This window comes from Theropithecus gelada, chromosome 2 (genome assembly GCF_003255815.1).
Source record: "Theropithecus gelada isolate Dixy chromosome 2, Tgel_1.0, whole genome shotgun sequence".
Lineage (NCBI taxonomy): Eukaryota > Metazoa > Chordata > Mammalia > Primates > Cercopithecidae > Theropithecus > Theropithecus gelada.
The window spans coordinates 34045549-34063661 of NC_037669.1; the positions used below are offsets into that span (position 1 = coordinate 34045549).

General features: G+C 41.1%; 1 pseudogene; it reads right to left on the minus strand.

Annotated features, from left to right (window-relative positions):
- Window positions 1-13533: 13533 nt before the first annotated feature.
- Window positions 13534-13898, minus strand: LOC112618446 (annotated as a pseudogene).
- Window positions 13899-18113: the final 4215 nt, after the last annotated feature.

An 18113-nucleotide genomic window follows, 5' to 3' on the forward strand; every position in this document is an offset into this window, starting at 1 on the left:
TTCCTGCAGCTGTTTACAGGTTCCCACATTAAGAGAGCCCATGTTGTCCCATCTCTTTTGCAGGATCCCCAGATAACTCCTAGAACCATTCTAAATCTGCCAAAAGGGAAGGTATGCAGCAGCTTATTCAACCTATTTTATGCATGAGAGATTTTCGGCCTGGAGAAGAATGATTAGCAGCTGGCATCAGGTGCGCTGGCTCACGCCTATAATCCCAGCACTTTGGGAGGCCGAGGCGGGTGGATCACCTGAGGTCAGGAGTTCGAGACCAGCCTGGCCAATGTGGCAAAATCCCATCTCTACTAAAAATACAAAAATTAGCCAGGTGTGGTGGCACGTGCATGTAGTCCCAGCTACTTGGGAGGCTGAGGTTGGAAAATCATTTGAACCCGGGAGGTGGAGGTTGCAGTGAGCCGAGGTCGTGCCACTGCTCTCCAGTCTGGGCAACAGAGTGAGACTCTGTCTCAAAAGTAACAACAAAAAAGAGAGCCCATGTTGTCCCATCTCCATTGCAGGATCGCAGATAACTCCTAGAACCATTCTAAATCTGCCAAAAGGGAAAGTATTCAGCATCTTATTCAGCCTGTTTTATGGATGAGAAATTTTAAGTCTAGAGGAGAAAGACTAGCAGTTGGCTGTGTCTTTCCTCTTGGGAGTGTCTTAGTTCAAGCTGCTATAACAAAACACCATAGACTGGGTGGCTTAAAACAAAAGAAATTTATTTTTCACAGTTCTGGAGGCTGGAAGTCTGAGATGAGGGAGGCAGCATGGTTGGGTTCTGTGACCTCTCCCTGGTCACAGACTGCTGTTGTCTTTTTGTATCTCCACATGGTGGAAAGGGGTAGAGAGCACCCTGGAATCTCTTTTATAAGGGCATGAATCCCACTCACCAGGACTCCACCCTCATGATCTAAATTACCTTCCAAAGGCCCCACCTCTGAATACCATCACATTGGGGTTGGGATTTCAACATAAACTTTTTTTTTTTTTTTTTTGAGATGGAGTCTGGAGTGCAGTGGTGTGATCTTGGTTCACTGCAACCTCCGCCTCCTGGGTTCGAGTGATTGTCCTGCCTCAGCCTCCTGAGTAGCTGGGATTACAGGCGCCTGCCACCTCACCTGGCTAATTGTTGTGTTCTTAATAGAGACGGAGTTTCACCATGTTGTTCAGGCTGGTCTCGAACTCTTGACCTCGTGATCCGCCCGCCTTGGCCTCCCAAAGTGCTGGGATTACAGGCGTGAGCCACCACGCCCAGCCTTCAACATAAACATTTTGTGGGGACACAAACATTCAGTCCATAACAAGGAATTTAAACTTGCACACATTTCTTTCTAGTTAGCATTTTGGCATTCCTAAATCTCACCACCTATTTTCTGCAGTGCCAGTGCCCTTCTAGGTTCAGCATCGATTTCCCAGTATTCACTTTACAGTGATTCCTTCTGGCCTCACTGGACCAGCTAGTACAGGACATAAGATAAGAGCTCCTATTGCACCTTCCAGCATTAATAGCAATAGTCCTGGACGACACCATGAAATGTCAATTACTGTTTGTCAAGTGAACGAATGTTCTCAGAGTAGTTGAGGCATTCTCTTCACTGTTTTGGCCAACTGAGTGCTGATTGGAAGTGTCTTGCACAGCACTATGTGGTAGGACCTATGTGAATGTCACTGGTGGTTTTATGTCACTTTATGCTAGGCAAGCTCCCGGTGACCTGACACATTCTTGGTTTTTCGGATGCTCTTTTTTTTTTTTTTTTTTCTGTTACTTGGTACCATTATCATCTTTTAGTGTGACCTCAAAGCAATTTCCCCTGCTCTGACGAGAGGAACTCAGAGTGAACTTTCCTTTTTTTCTCATTCCTCACAATCTACTTTGAGACCAGGAGTTGCCAAGGAGTTCAAACGGCCAATGCTCCCCAGTGCGATTCAGAGGGATTCGTGCGTCCTTTCTGCACACTCTTCCTAATGCTCACCTCTCTCCCTGAACTGCTCTCCCCTGCTGTCGGCTCCTTTGTCTGTGAAACACATTTTCTCTTATTATCACCTTGTTCCCTGCCTGCCTTGGATGGTTTCAGCTTGTCTCTTAACATCAAGATGTTGCTATTAACAGTCTTCTCTTTCTTAACAGCTTAGAGTCACTTCCTTTTATTCAGTCCTTTTCCTTTTCCCTCCCAAACCACAAAATCGTCTCTTTCGGCTTCAAATAAAAAGTTGTATAACCATTTCATAACCACTGCTTTAGAGTTGCTATCAAAAAGGCACAAAAAGGAGGACATAAAAGTAAGGGGAGAGAAACCAAGAGGAGAGGAGGTGAGGGATACTCCAATAATCAAGAAACAGGGTGTGTGTGCATCTTCAGAATTCTCCTTTGGTGAATACATAGCAAGCTCAGTAGTCTAGTGAAATTTTCCTCTAATTTGTATGGACAGATGGGAAGGTGTTCTCCCCTCTGAGGCTCTGTTTTCCTTCCAAATAGTTAAAATATTTTCTTTGAACTCTCCCAGAATCATTTATTTTTGTCATAAATCCATTCACAGAATCCAATTACATGACAGATATGCGTTTTCCACACTCCCCAAAAGCTAAAATATTTACTCACATTTTCCAGCATTTTCCATTTTCTACTCATGTATTTTTTAGTTTAACAAACTTAACGTTTCCATCACAATTCTATTTATTGTTCCCCCACAATGCTAGCTGAAAATACCAACTGCAAGTATACTCCATTCCCACACAGTAATTGCACTTCAAAAGACAAGAGAGTGACAAAGTATGTTCAATTTTTTTCTTTTTTATTCTTGAACTGATTTTGGTTAGACTCTCCAGTTTTACATTGTTTTTTGTAGAAAGTTGAAAAAGTCAGTTCCACTTTATAATTTTTCCACCTAAACATTCACCTATTACCACAAATCCAACATGTCTAAAACCAAATTTACTATCTTCCTTCAGTCAGACTAGTTCTGCACTTCAACTTCCTTGCACCTGTCTTCCAGCCAAATCAGCTGGAAACTTACGCCTTGGATGAATGATATAATACATAGAAGGGATGGGTATAAGGCATTTCAAGGAGGATCAACAAGACTTGGTGACTGACTCAGAGGAGGCAGTTAAGGCCTGATTCCACGACGATTACCACCCATCCTGCCCCTCACCTTCTCCTTGTCCTCCTCAACTCCACTCTCTTTCTCCTGTACCAAGGCTAAACTGGCAGCCTGAATGTCTAGGCCCGCCATAATCTGACCCTAACCAATTGCCGTGGACTTTTCCACTTTTCCTAAATGGTATATCCTAATCCTACCCATTCTCAAGGTCCAACCCAAGAACCAAATCTTCCATAAAAACTTGCTCTTCTAGAATTCTAGAATCTCAGGATTGGAAGAGGAGAGGCTTCCATTCTGATTTCCTTTGTTCACAAAGGCACTAGCAACCAGAGGTCTTGGCATGTGATTTCATCAGTGCATCAGTTCTGTGAGCCTCGTCTTCCAACCGGACTGTCAGCTCTGTAAGGGAAAGATAATCCCTCAGCATTTGCCGTGTCTGCACCCTCACCCCTGCCCCACTGAAATCAAGGGAGAATGTACGATTAATTTTCTTCTCACCATGTGTCTGTAGTATGTTCTCTACTTCTCCATCTTTAACACATCACTTTAAAAGAAACTTTACCTGTTTCTTTTTTCATTATGATGTGTTCAATTCTGTCTCAATTTCTTTTGAGATGGCGTCTCACTCTGTTGCCCAGGCTGGAGTGCAGTGGCACTATCTCGGCTCACTGCAATTTCCACCTCCCAGGTTCAAATGATTCTCCTGCCTCAGCCTCCTGAGCAGCTGGGACCACAGGTGCATGACACCACCCGGCTAATTTTCGTATTTTTTAAAAGTAGAGACAGGGTTTCACCGTGTTAGCCAGGATGGTCTTGATCTCCTGACCTTGTCATCTGTCCGTTACCTTCTTTATTGCTCATGGCAACCCTCTGAGGTTGACATTATCTTTTCCAATTTACAGAGGAGAAATTGGGCCAGGTGAGATGGCTCATGCCTTAATTCCAGCATTTTGAGAGGCCAAAGTGGGAGGATCACTTGAGGCCAGGAGTGTGAGACAAGCCTGTGCAACAAAGCGAGATCCCTATCTCTACAAAAAATAAAAAATAACTAGCTGGGCATGGTGGTACACACCTATAGTCCTGGTGAGCCCTGAACTCCAATCTCAGTGACAGAGCAAGACTGTCTCAAAAAAAAAAAAAAAAAAAAAAAGACACAAAGCAAGGGATCCAGGATTTGAACTCTAAACTCAGTGCTATGACTCAAAAGCCTGGGATTTTCCCCATTTTACCCCGGACCTCCCTAAATTGTGTTTTTCTTACACAGAGCATCTGCTCTCCTTCAAGAACAACAACCAAAAGTAGGCGGAGGTGGCCGCGCAGTGACTTACACCTGTGATCTCAGCACTTTGGGAGGCCGAAGCGGGAGGGATCACGAGGTCAGGAAATCGAGACCATCCTGGCTAACACGGTGAAACCCCGTCTCTACTAAAAATACAAAAACAAAATTAGCAGGGCGTGGTGGCGGGCGCGTGTAGTCCCAGCTAATTTGGAGGCTGAGGCAGGAGAATGGCGTGAACCCGGGAGGTGGAGCTTGCAGTGAGCTGGGATTGCACCACTGCACTCCAGTCTGGGTGACAGAGTGAGACTCTATCTCAAAAAAAAAAAAAAAAGTTGGTGGAGGCCTATCCCAAACTGAATTTTTGTGTGGGTGATCACCTCTCCTATTTGCCCTCTGGGCTACCCCTATAATTAATCCCTGGTATTAAGGGCTGGTAAGTTGGGATGACTTATTAACTATTCTTCTTTCTATTTGTGGTCTCAGAAATCTGAACTACAGTTTAATGAGAAGAGGGCTCAGAAGTGACTCAGAGATGGTAATTTTGTTTTGGTTAAAATGTCATACATTTGCATATAATGAAAAGCAAAAGGACTTTTAAATCATAGAAAGGGAAAAAATAGCTTAGTCTTTCTCCTTGTCAGGAAGAAGCTTCTTCCGTGACACGTAGTATATGATTTTAGAGCCAGAAGGAATGTTACAAATTATCTATCCAACCCCTTCATTTGACAGAGGCAGAACCCAGGCCCAGACAGTGTGTGACTAACCCAAGGTCCACCAGGAAATGAGAGGCAAGGCTGGAACTAGAGTCTAGGTTTCCTTTTTCCACCCTAGCTCTTCTCTAGGTCCTTATCTCTTGTTCTGCCTCCATTGAGCCTCGTTGGTAACTTGTACCTCACAAACTAGGTGTGGTACAGACATTGTTGCTACTCTGACAGTGGCTATAGCCTTTCTGGCTGCTGGGATAACAGTGATTCTTGAACACAGAGACATTCTGTTTGTAGATATATTTTAGGAGACTTCATTATTATGACTGTGGGTATAATGGAATTTGGCAAAAGACGTCTCAAGCCCAGGTCAGAAAGATGATATAGACCAAGCCCTTTCCAATATATTATGCCATTTATAATTCCCTCCCTGGCCCATGCCCCTCCTATAATTATACTTTTATGATTTTTGTGGGTTGCTGGTTTTTATCAGAAGAGGGGAGGAAGTGAGCATCTTCCAGGGCCTGATCAGGTGATCCTGTCTTTTTCTCATGGGTCCTTGACTGTCTCTGGAATTTGTTCCAGCCAGTAAGCACAGCAACCCAATCTTAATCAGAGACTTCCCAATATATTGGCACCAAGGATTTTGCTCATTTGTATGCATCTTCCCCATCCGAATTCTCTGATACCTAGAATTCATTTATTCACCTAGTGAAGAAAAATTTATCCACTTCCAACTAAGTGTCAAGTGCGCTCCAGACACTGGATTACATGACAAAAACCCTACTTGCCTTCTTGCAATTTACAGACCAGTAGCAAACTCCAAAATTACGTATATACTACATGGAGTTAGAAAGCTTCACTTTACTCATGCAGTCTATCAAATCAAAGTCCAGCCACAAAAGAACTGTCCTAATGTAACCACCCAATGGGTTCTTCTTGCCTGCTGCCCAGATAGAGCTGATTTAAGACAGGGGAATTGGAATAGAGAAAGAGTTTAATTCACACAGAGCCTGCTAAATGGAGATCAGAGTTCTGTTACTCAAATCAGTCTGCCCCAAAATTTGGAGACTGGGGTTTTTAAAGGATAATTTGGCAGGTAGGGGACCAGGGGTGGGGAGCACTGATTGGTTGGGTCAAAGATTGTTGCAGGAAGTCAGGGACCCCAAACAGAGGGAGCAGCTGAAGCCATGGTAGAACATAAATTGTGAAGATTTCATGGACATTTATTAGTTCCCCAAATTAATACTTCTATAATTTCTTACACCTGTCTTTACTGCAATCTCTGAACATAAATTGTGAAGATTTCATGGACACTTATCACTTCCCCAATCAATACCCTTGTGATTTCCTATGCATGTCTTTACTTTAATCTCTTAATCCTATCATCTTCGTAAACTGAGGATGATGTACATCGCCTCAGGATCCTGTGATGATTACGTTAACTGCACAAATTGTAGAGCATATGTGTTTGAACAATTTGAAATCTGGGCACCTTGAAAAAAGAACAGGAAGGATAACAGCAATGTTCAGGGAACAGGAGAGATAACCTTAAACTCTGACTGCCAGTGAGCCGGGAGGAACAGAGCCATATTTCTCTTCTTTCAAAAGCAAATAGGAGAAATATCGCTGAATTCTTTTTCTCAGCAAGGAACATCCCTGAAAAAGAGAATAGCCCCTGAGGGTAGGCCTCTGAAATGGCTGTCTTTTACAGTCAAAGCCGAAGGGATGAAATAAGCCCTGGTCTCCTGTAGCGCTCCCAGGCTTATTAGGACAAGGAAATTCCCGCCTAATAAATTTTGGTCAGACAGGTTGTCTGCTCTCAAACTGTGTCTGCTGATAAGATGTTATCAATGACAATGCGTGCCTGAAACTTCATTAGCAGTTTTAATTTTGCCCCATCCTGTGGTCCTGTGATCTTGCCCTGCCTCCATTTGCTTTGTGACATTTTATTACCTTGTGAAGCATGTGATCTCTGTGACCCACATCCTATTCACGCACTCCCTCCCCTTTTGAAAATCACTAATAAAAACTTGCTGGTTTTACAGCTCAGGGAGCGTCACGAAACCTGCCAACATGTGATGTCTTCCCCGGACACCCAGCTTTAAAATTTCTCTCTCTTGTACTCTTTCCCTTTATTTCTCAGACCAGCCGATGCTTAGGGAAATAGAAAAGAACCCACGTTGAATATCGGGGGTGGGGTTTTCCCCCAATAAGAGATGAAATCATGTGGGGTCAAAGTGGATTCTTCTTACTGTCTTCTGTTCCTAGGTGGGATTGCAGAGCTGGTTGAGCCAGATTACTGGTCTGGGTGGCACCAGTTGGTGTATCAGAGCACAAGGTCTGAAAAATATCTTGACCACCAGTCTTAGGTTTTATAATAGTGACGTTATCCCTAGGAGTAACTGGGGAGGTTTAGAATCTTGTGGTGTCTAGCTGCATGACTCCTAAACCATAATTTCTAATCTTGTGGCTAATTAGTTAGTCTTACAAAGGCAGCCTGGTCACAAAGTAAGAAGAGGGTTTGTTTTGGGAAAGGGCTATTGTTGTCTTTGTTTTAAAGTTAAACTCTAAACTAAGTTACTCCCAAAGTTAGTTCAGCCTTATGCCCCAGAATGAACTGGGGCACCTTGGTGGTTAGAAGCAAGATGGAGTCAGTTAGGTCAGATCTCACACTGTCATAATTCTCCCACTGTCATAATTTTGCAAAGGCTGTTTCACTAAGAAATGACAGAAGGTGGAAAATCACCACATGACAATATCTATGGATAAAGAAAATCAAAATGTTAGTGGTTTACATTTCATTATCTATTCATTATTAAGGAAAGAACTACAGAGCAAATTAGTGAGTTGAATTTGCCTTTTAGCTAACTGCCTTGATTAGCTCAACACTAATTCTGTTTGAATGTTCTCCTTCCTTCCCTTCCTTCCTCCCTCCCTCTGTCCCTCCCTCCCTCCCTCCCTTCCTTCTTTCCTTCCGTCCTTCCTCTCTCTCTCTCTTTTCTTTTTTGAGACAGGATCTTGCTCTGTTGCCCATGATGGAGTGCAGTAGAACGATCTTGGCTCACTGCAACCTCCACCTCCTGGGCTCAAGGTAATCCTCACATCTCAACTTTCCAAGGAGCTGGGACTACAGGCATGTGCCACCACAAGATGGGGTTTTGCCATGTTGCCCAGGCTGATCTTGAACTCCTGAGCTCAAGTGATCCACCCACCTCAGCCTCCCAAAGTGCTGGGACTACAAGCGTGAGCCACTGCACCCAGCCCTGAGTGTTCTGCATCTTAAGGTTCCCAAGAAATCTATAAACACCCTAGAAGTGTGATTGTTCCCATTTCATATTTGAGGAAACAGGGCTGAAACAGTCAAATAACTGTTTTAAATAATTCTGGGCTGGGCACAGTGGCTCATAGCCAGGAGTTTGAGACAGCCCAGGCAGTATGGGGAGACCATGTCTCTACAATAAATAAATAAATATAATAATATTAAAAATAGGGAGTTTCAGAGCCTACTCTGGCTCAAGAGGCTGCCTGATAAAATAACAAAACAAATAAAATAAAATCACTTTGACTTCAGGAATATCTGTTTGAAGAGCCTGTGCTATTATTTCTGTTCTCCTTCCCTTCTCACTCACCATCACCTGGGGGCCAGGGTAAGATCCTGCAATGAATATAAAAACAATATAACCTCCTTACTCTAAATAAATGTATTTCTACAGAGTTGTGTCCTGATTTTATTTATTTTATTTTATTTTTTTGAGACAGGCTTGCTCTGTAGCCCAGGCTGGAGTACAGTGGTGCAATCTCAGCACACTATAAACTCTGCCTCCCAGGTTCAAGCGATTCTCCCACCTCGACCTCCCTAGTAACTGGGTCTACAGGTGCGTGCCACCACGCCCAGCTAATTTTTGTATTTTTAGTAGAGATGGGGTTTTGCCATGTTGACCAGGCTGGTTTTGAACTCCTGACCTCAAGTGATCCACCCGCCTCGGCCTCCCAAAATCCTGGGATTACAGGCGTAATAGAGCCACTGCACTCAGCCATGTCCTGATTTTATTAACACAGTTTTGGAAAAATGATCTTGATATCTAAGAAGATAATCAGGGGAGTAGAGAACTTTCCTAATGACATTGCATTTACTAAAAACCTTTTTGGAGCAACATTTGGAAATAGAGTTCAGGAAAGGAACTCAGACTGGGCAGTACATTCAGTTGAGTATTGATAATCATAACAGTGTATATATGCTTTAAATTTTAGAAAATAACAAAGTCATTTAAATTCATATCTCAGCTGGGTGCAGTGACTCACAACTGTAATCCCAGCACTTTAGCAAAGGCTGAGGCAGGAGGATCCCTTGAGGCCAGGAGATTGAGACTAGCCTGGGCAACAAAGATAAACCACATCTATACAAAAAATTTAAAAATTAGCCTGGTGAGGTGGCATGCACCTCTAGTCCAAGCTACTTGGGAGGCTGAATTGGAAAGATTACTTGAGCCCAGAGGTTGGAGGCTGCAGTGAGCCATGATCACACTATTGCATTCTAGCCTGAGTGACAGAGCAAGACTCTGTCTCAAAAATCAATTGAGGCCAAGCATGGTGGCTCATGCTTGTAATCCCAGCACTTTGGGAGGCCAAGGTAGGAGGATTGCTTGAACCCAGAAGTTCAAGACCAAGCTGGGCAACATAGCAAGACCTTGTCTCTATTAAAACTTTTTCTTTTAATTAAAAAAAAAAAACCCATGTCTTTTGAGGAGGTCAGGCTTAACTTACTGGAGTGTTTTTAAAAATGTGATTTTAGGCCAGGCGTGGTGGCTCACACCTGTAATCCCAGCACTTTGGGAGGCTGAGGCAGGTGGATCACAAGGTCAGGAGATGGAGACCATGGTGAAACCCTGTCTCTACTAAAAATACAAAAAAAATTAGCCAGGCGCGGTGGCGGGCGCCTGTAGTCCCAGCTACTCAGGAGGCTGAGACAGGAGAACGGCGTAAATGCGGGAGGCAGAGCTTGCAGTGAGCCGAGATTGCGCCACTGCACTCCAGCCTGGGCGACAGTGCAAGACTCCATCTCAAAAAAAAAAAAAAAAAAAAAAAAAAACCAATAACAATGTGATTTTGAAGTCAGTGACAAGATCCTAGCTAAGAAGCCACATTTGAAGTGTTCATTTGGAGGTAAAAGATTTTCAAAGTTGCCATTTTGTACTGTTAACTAATTTGGAGGCTCAGTATTTGTTGAATGGATGGTCTGTTCATTCAATATGTATTGCCTTTACTATGCCCCACATTATGTGGATGGAGATTCAAAGGTGAAAATGTCAAGGTTTTTGCTTTTGAAATCATGGCTTAGTGGATGAAATAAATACTTCATTACAAAACAGCATAATAATCACTTTGCTAGTGGAATATACAAAGAACTATGGTATGAAAAGGTGAAAGTCTTTCTCACCTTGTTTTCTCAACTAAAATAAGAATACTCCGGTTGATGAATGTGAATCTACTGTACTTACGGGGAATTAAAAAAAAAAAAAGTTGACTTGGTAATTTAAAACACAATACATAGGGTGCAATGCCTATAACCCCAGAGCTTTGAGAGGCTGAGGCAGGAGAATCTGTTCAGGCCAGGAGTTTGATACCAGTCTGAGCAACAAAGCAAGACCCCATCTCTACCCATCCCCTCTGCCAAAAAAAGAAAAAAAAAAAGTAGCTGGATGTGTTGGCTCATGCTTGTAGTCCTGCCTACTCAGGAGGCTGAGGTGGGAGAATTGCTTGAACCCAGGAATTCAAGGCTACAGTGAGCTATGATCATGCCACTGTATTCCAGTCTGGGCTACTGAGTGAGACCCTGGCTCTCAATGAAAAAGATGCATAGAGCTTTGCTTTACCAAGGGAAGAAAATTCCAGTCCACTAATAAAAAGGCCTGAGAATTCCTCCCAGATCTGACCATGTTCTTCCCATAGTGCTCTTTTTCCTCTCTGATTATCTTTCTGTCATTCATCCCGTTCTTCACAATTTGCTGGCTGACTAGTCTATGGGAGTGATACAAAAGAAAGGATCATTGCCTTCTTTGGTAAAACAAAATGCAGACTCCCAAAGTTTAGTACCAGAAAGAAAGTGATATTCCATGAGGGAATGGTTAACTGATCACAGTAGCTCAGTCTTCTCACTCTGAGTCTTAACTTTCCTTTGGAGGTTTCATATTTGGGTTAGTGCTGTCTCCACCACGCTAGCTTCTCCCCAGGAATACTCTGGTTCAATCTGGGTTGGAAACATTTGTTTTCTTCCCTGAGAGCAGCTGAAATTTCCCCCTTTTTTTTTTTTTTTTTTTTTTCATGTAACTGAGTAGATTTAGAGCCACAATCTTTTTTTCTTTTTTTTTTTCTCAGCAGTAGGGTGGCAGAAATATTGCCCACAATTGGACGTCTGCTTCACAGTCAGAGGAAGCATTCTAGCCATTGTTATAATCTCCCCTCGGGTCAGAAGTGATTGACAGTAATAACAGCTAATCCTAATTCCATTATCTCATTTGTAGTGGGTTCAATGATCAAGACCCTCTCTATTCTTCAACAGTAACATTAAACAGCAAGCTGGTGTCATTTTCTTAGTTTCAACCAATCAGCTCATAGCCAATCTTGTGTCGTCTGCATTCTTATTCATGCCCCATACAGACACCACTGGATTATTTTGATGCAAATCCTAGATGTTATATAATCTCATTCATAAATATTTCAATATGCATCTAAAAGATAAGGACTCTCTTTAAAAACTTAAACACAGTACTGTTATTATACCTGAAAAGAAACAATAAGGTCTCACTATAACCAAATATTCTGACGGTATTCACATTTCCTCCATCAGCTCATAATTTTTTTTCTGTTAGTTTGAATCAGCATCCATATGACTACTCAGTGCTTGAAATGCAGCTAGTCTCAATTGCGATGTGCTGATAATGTAAAAATACAACAAATTTCCAAAACTTAATAGAAGAAGATGCAAAATATTAACTATTTTTACATTGATTATATGCTTCAGTCATAATTTCAATGATTTTTGAGTATGTTAGATTCAATAAAAATATATTAAAATTGATTTCACCTATTCATTTTTACTTTTTTAATGAGGCTAGTAGAAAACTTAAAATTATACATGTGGTAAGTATTATATTTCTGTTGGATAGTGCTAATCTAAAGGATTGAGCAAGTTCAGGTTTGACTTTTTTTTTGCAAGACTATTTCATAGGTGATGATGTGTTATTCCATCTGTAAGTATACAATGGTGGGCTATCTTTTTTGTGCTAAGATTGATCAGTGGTCCAGGTATTACAGCCGGATACATCCATGTTAAGTACACCATCAGCTTTTCATCCAATGATTGAACATTTATTTTTAATATATTTAATATTATTCTATTTCCTGGTTTATATACTGATACTTAAAAGCCTTCCATTTATAATTTTCCATTTAATGAAAATTCCATATGAATGTTATTTCAAATATACTATAGATCTCTACATATGCTTTGGACTAATGCTCTCCAACAGAACTTTCTGCAATGAGGGAAATGTTCCATATTTGCACTGTTCAATATAGTAGCCATATGTAACTACTGAGTACTTAAAATGTGTCTAGAGGAACAGATTTTAATTTTAGTTAATTAAATCTAGATTTAAATAACCATATGTGGCCAATGACCACTGTACTGGACAACAGTTCTAAACTCACTAGCCTTCAGACTTTCATTAAAAGCTTGAACTAACATACTTTTTTCCCTTCTTGGAAGCTTCATACATATTCTTTGCTTTGCATGGAACATTATTCCCCAGACTAATTTCAAGGAAAACTCATTTCTATCCTAGAGGCCTCTCTTACTTCCTCAGATTCGTCTTTTACTTTCTCAGAGTGATCTTCCCTGGCCCTTCAATCTACAGTAAGTTAGTATTTCCTATTATTTTTTTCTCATAAAAGTCTCCTTGTTTAATATTGACCCAATTTGGAATCATAATTATACACTCATGCGTGTGCATATTTATTTAATGTTTGTCTTTACTTTTTTTGTTTAAGAGAAAAGGCATACAAATTTATTAATGTACAGGGCTGGGGACCATAGAATGATTACCCCAACCCCTCAGTGGGTTACAGAAGATTATACACCCTTTCTCAGAGGCAAAAGAGGAGATAGGTAATGTAGACAATTCTTTGAGGAACAGTAAATGATTATTAGGGAGAAGGAATGGACCAGGGAGACAGAAATTAACTTGTAAATGATTCTCTTTGGAATCTGAATGAGACCAAGAGGCCAGCTTTATCCTGTGGAAAAGTCCATCCAGGTGTGGTTGCATTCTTCAGTCTTCTTTTCTGCAGTAGATAATGAGGTAACAGAAAGCAACTGTGCTTCTTTTGGTAAGAAGCTTTCTTGGTCAGATCAGGAAATTCCGGAGAAAGTCCCTCCTTCGCAAGTTTATTTAGGTCTGGTGACAGCCTTGGTGCCCTCGGACACGGCGTGCTTGGCCAGCTCCCCGGGCAGCAGCAGGCGCACGGCCGTCTGGATCTCCCTGGAGGTGATGGTCGAGCGCTTGTTGTAATGCGCCAGGCGGGAAGCCTCGCCGGCGATGCGCTAGATGTCGTTGACGAAGGAGTTCATGATCCCCATGGCCTTAGAGGAGATGACGGTATCGGGGTGGACCTGCTTCAGCACCTTGTACATTCACACGTGCGTCTCCTTGCGGCTGCGCTTGCGCTTCTTGCCGTCCTTCTTCTGCGCCTCAGTCGCGCCCTTCTTGGAGTTCTTCTTGGAGCAGGAGCGGACTTTGATGGATCTGGCATGCCGCGGGTGAACTACAAGTCGAGGCGAACTAACAGCGACTCGAGAAAACGGGAAGTAATCTAATGTTTGTCTTTACTACCAAACTATAAGCTTCATGAGATTAGGACCATATCTGCATCATTCATTATTATGTCTCTGGGACCGAGCACAATGCCTAGCACATATTAGGATTTCAATAAACAAAGGCAAAGTAGGGCGTGGGGCTGCAGCCGCAGATCTCCTGGGCTCTGGGTCTGGGAGCAGACAGTAGCATCTGACACTTCATATCCCTTAAAGAAAACCAAATGTATTCTATGACAGATAGGGAACCAGAGCCAGGGACTAGAGTGGGACTCCCTGACTTGTTAGAGGAGGTTGAGAAAAATGGCCTTGACTATCTTCCTAGGCAGAGGTGGGCAAACTATGCATCCCAGCCCAAATCTAGCCCTCTGCCTGTTTTGGTAAATAAAGTTTTATTGGAACACAGTTATATACATTTTTCTTTTCTTTCTTTTCTTTTCTTTTCTTTTCTTTTTTCTTTTCTTTTCTTTTCTCTTTTTGAGACAGAGTTTCTCTCTGTTGCCCAGGCTGGAGTGCAATGGTAGGATCGCGGCTCACTGCAACCTCTGCCTTCCCGGTTCAAGTGATTATCGTGCCTCAGCCTCCTGAGTAGCTGGGATTACAGGTGTGCGCCACCACACCTGGGTAATTTTTGTATTTTTAATAGAGACGAGGTTTCACCATGTTGGCCAGGCTGATCTCGAACTCCCAACTGCAGGTGATCCACCCACCTCGGTCTTCCAAAGTGCTGAGATTACAGACATGAGCCCCCACATCTGGCCAGAGCACAGCTACATTCATTCTTTTACATATTGTCTGTGGCTGCGTTTGCGCTACAACAGCATAGTTTAAAGTACATGCATGCACTGCATAACAATGTTTCAGTCAATGACAGACTGCGTATATGGCTGTGGTCTCATAAGATTATAATGGAGCTGAAAAATTCCTATTGCCTAGTTATGTCATAGCTATCATAACATTATAGTGCAACACATTACTCATGTGTTTGTGGTGATGCTAGTGTAAACAAACCCACTGCACTGCTAGTCATATGAAAGTATAGCATGTGCAATATGAACAATATATACTCGATCATGATTATAAATGACTATGTCACTGATTTATGTATTGACTATACTATACTTTTTGTTATTTTAGAGTGTGCTAATTCTACTGATAAAAAAAAAAAACGATAACTGTAAAACAGCCTCAGGCAAGTCCTTCAGAAGAAGGCATTGTTATCACAGGAGATGACAGCTCCATGCATGTTACTGCCCCTGAAGACCTTCCAGTGGGACAAGCTGTGGAGGTGGAAGACAGGGATATGGATGATCCTGACCCTGTGCAGGCCGAAGCTAATGTATGTGTTTGTGTCTTAGTTTTTAACAAAAAAGGTTTTGAGCAAGTAAAAACTAAACTAAAAACAATTTAAATAGAAAAAAGCTTATAGAATAAGTATATAAAGAAAGAAAATATTTTTGTCCAGCTGTCCAATGTGTTAAAAAGTATCAGTAAGCTAAGATTAACTTATTGTTGAAGAAATAAACATAAAAATGTTTTTATAAATTTAGTGTAGCCTAAATGTGCAGTGTTTCTAAAGTCCACAGCCTACAGTCTACAGTAGTATACAGTAATGTCCGCCGCCTTCATATTCATTCATCATTCACTTTTTGACTTAGCAACTTCCAGTCCTGCAAACTCCATTCATAGTAAGTGCCCTAAACAGGTGTACCATGTTAAAAGGTACAGTAAAAATATGGTATAAAAGGTTTTTAGGACACTAATATAATGATTTTTTTTTTCAGACATAGTTTTGCTCTGTCTCACCAGGCTGGAGTGCAGTGGCACGATCTTAGCTCACTGCAACCTCTGCCTCCTGGGTTCAAGCGATTCTCCTGCCTCAGACTCCTCAGTAGCTGGGACTACAGGCGTGCACCACCATGCACATTTCACACTGATCTCTTCCCTCATCTTGCGGCATTCTCTCTCTTCTCTCTTTCTCTCTGTGTGTGCATATGTGTCTGTCTGCAAACTTCCCCTTTTTATAAGGATTATATTAATGTCTACTCTAATGACCTCATTTTAACTTGATTACCTCTATCTCCAAATAATGCCATATTCTGAAGTATTGGGGGTTAGGGCTTCAAGATATTTTTTAGTAGGGAGGATAGAATTTAACTCATAAAGATGAAACGAACTCTAATCTATATAAAATGGAAGACTGAATTAGAAAGATGAAGAGAGTATTGAGAAATTCACCCAAAATATACACCAGAGAGACAAAGATGTGTGTTCATGTGCTTGTGTGTATTTATTCTGAACACATAGATGTGGATTTGTTTATCTATTTACTTCAGTTAAGATACAAGAATGATAGACTGAAAGGTTCCAACATTCCAGCATATCTAATAGTTTTATTGTAGAAAGCATTGGTGGCTGCCTACCCAGTTGCCATTGCTTTTTCTTCATCCTTAATAGCAGAATGTTGATTTTTCTTTTCAGGAAGACAATGTGCCTAGCTAAAAATACTTAACTTCCCAGCCTCTCTTGCAACAAAGATAGTCATGTGACCAGTTCTGGACAGTGAGGTAGCAGCAGAAGTTCCTAGGCTGACCATTCTTTTCTTAGTACAAAGTCAAAGTCCCATTAGGAGAAAGTGCTTCACCCCATAGCAGTTTGCCCACTACTCCTGACCTTAAGACAGAAATCCCAGTTGATTTTCATAGAATAATTTAACAAACCTTCAACAAACAGATAATCTCTACCATTTGAAAAATAGTGAGGAAAAGCACTCAATTCATTTTATGAAGTTATTATACTTTTGTAACAAAGCCATTAAAAAAAAAGACCAGTATTTCTCATAAATACAGATTTAAACATCCTAAATAAAATGTGTGTGTGTATATATATGTACATTATATATATACATACATTATATATATATATATATATTTCTCACTCACCCCATGGCCAAGGTTAATTGATCCCAAGAATAACATACAATCAATTAAGAGGAAAACATATGATCAATGTAATAGATACAGAAAATAGAAAGCACATTTGATAAACCTTTATGCATTCTCATATTTATTCATTTAAGGGGAAAAATGAGCAGAATTAGTGTTGGGAGTAGCAAGTTGCTATTATATAAAGTGTTCCTTTTATAGATGACGTTTGAGTAGAAGAGGTGAAAGAAGTAAGATAGCCAGCCATGCTGATATGTGGGGGAAGAATGTTAGGAATATGGACTTTAAGATGGAAGCATGGGTAAGGTTTTTCAATTTATGTAGAAACAAACAACTAAACACTTAACACCAAGGGATAGAAGACAATACTCTTAACTGCACAAAAAGTATCTATCAAAATCTTACAAACATTAATGATGAAGTTTTATTACACTATATTGTCACAACCATTCTACATTCTACTGAACCTACGAGACAATGCAATAAGATCAGAAAGAATGGAAGGTATAAAACTTACAAAGACATTCCAAAGCAGATCTTATTTGCAGTCAACATATTTGACTCCATAGGAAATCTAAGAGAATCTACACGAGTTAATTAGAAAGTCATTGAATGCTGCTAGATCCAAGATCAATATAAAAACATTTTATTTCTATATACCAGTAATAAGCAAATTGCAACTGTAATTGCAATGATGTATCGTCAACAATGGCAATAAAACTGTAAAGTGTTTAGGAACAAATCATACCCTTTAGATTAGCAAATTAAGTAGTTAATTTAAAAGATTGAAAACAATGTGGATAAATGGGAACTTTCATATACTGGGAATGGGAAAGTAAATTAATACAACTGCTTTGGAGAGTGCGTTAGTCCATTTTTGTGTTGCTATAAAGGAATACCTGAGATTGGGTAATTTTTTTTTTTATAAAAGAGATTTTATTTGGCTCATGTTTCTGCAGGCTGTACAAGAAGTGTGGTGCCAGCATCTGCTTCTGGTAACAGCCTCAGGAAGCTTTCAATCATGGAAGAAGGTGAAGTGGGAGCCAATGCATCATATGGTGAGAGAGGGAGCAAGAGAGATGGGGGGATAGCCCAGCACAGTGGCTCATGCCTGTAATCCCAACACTTTGGGAGGCCAAGGCGGGTGGATCACTTGAGGCCTGGAGTCTCAGACCAGCCTGTCCAACATTGTGAAACTCGGTCTCTACT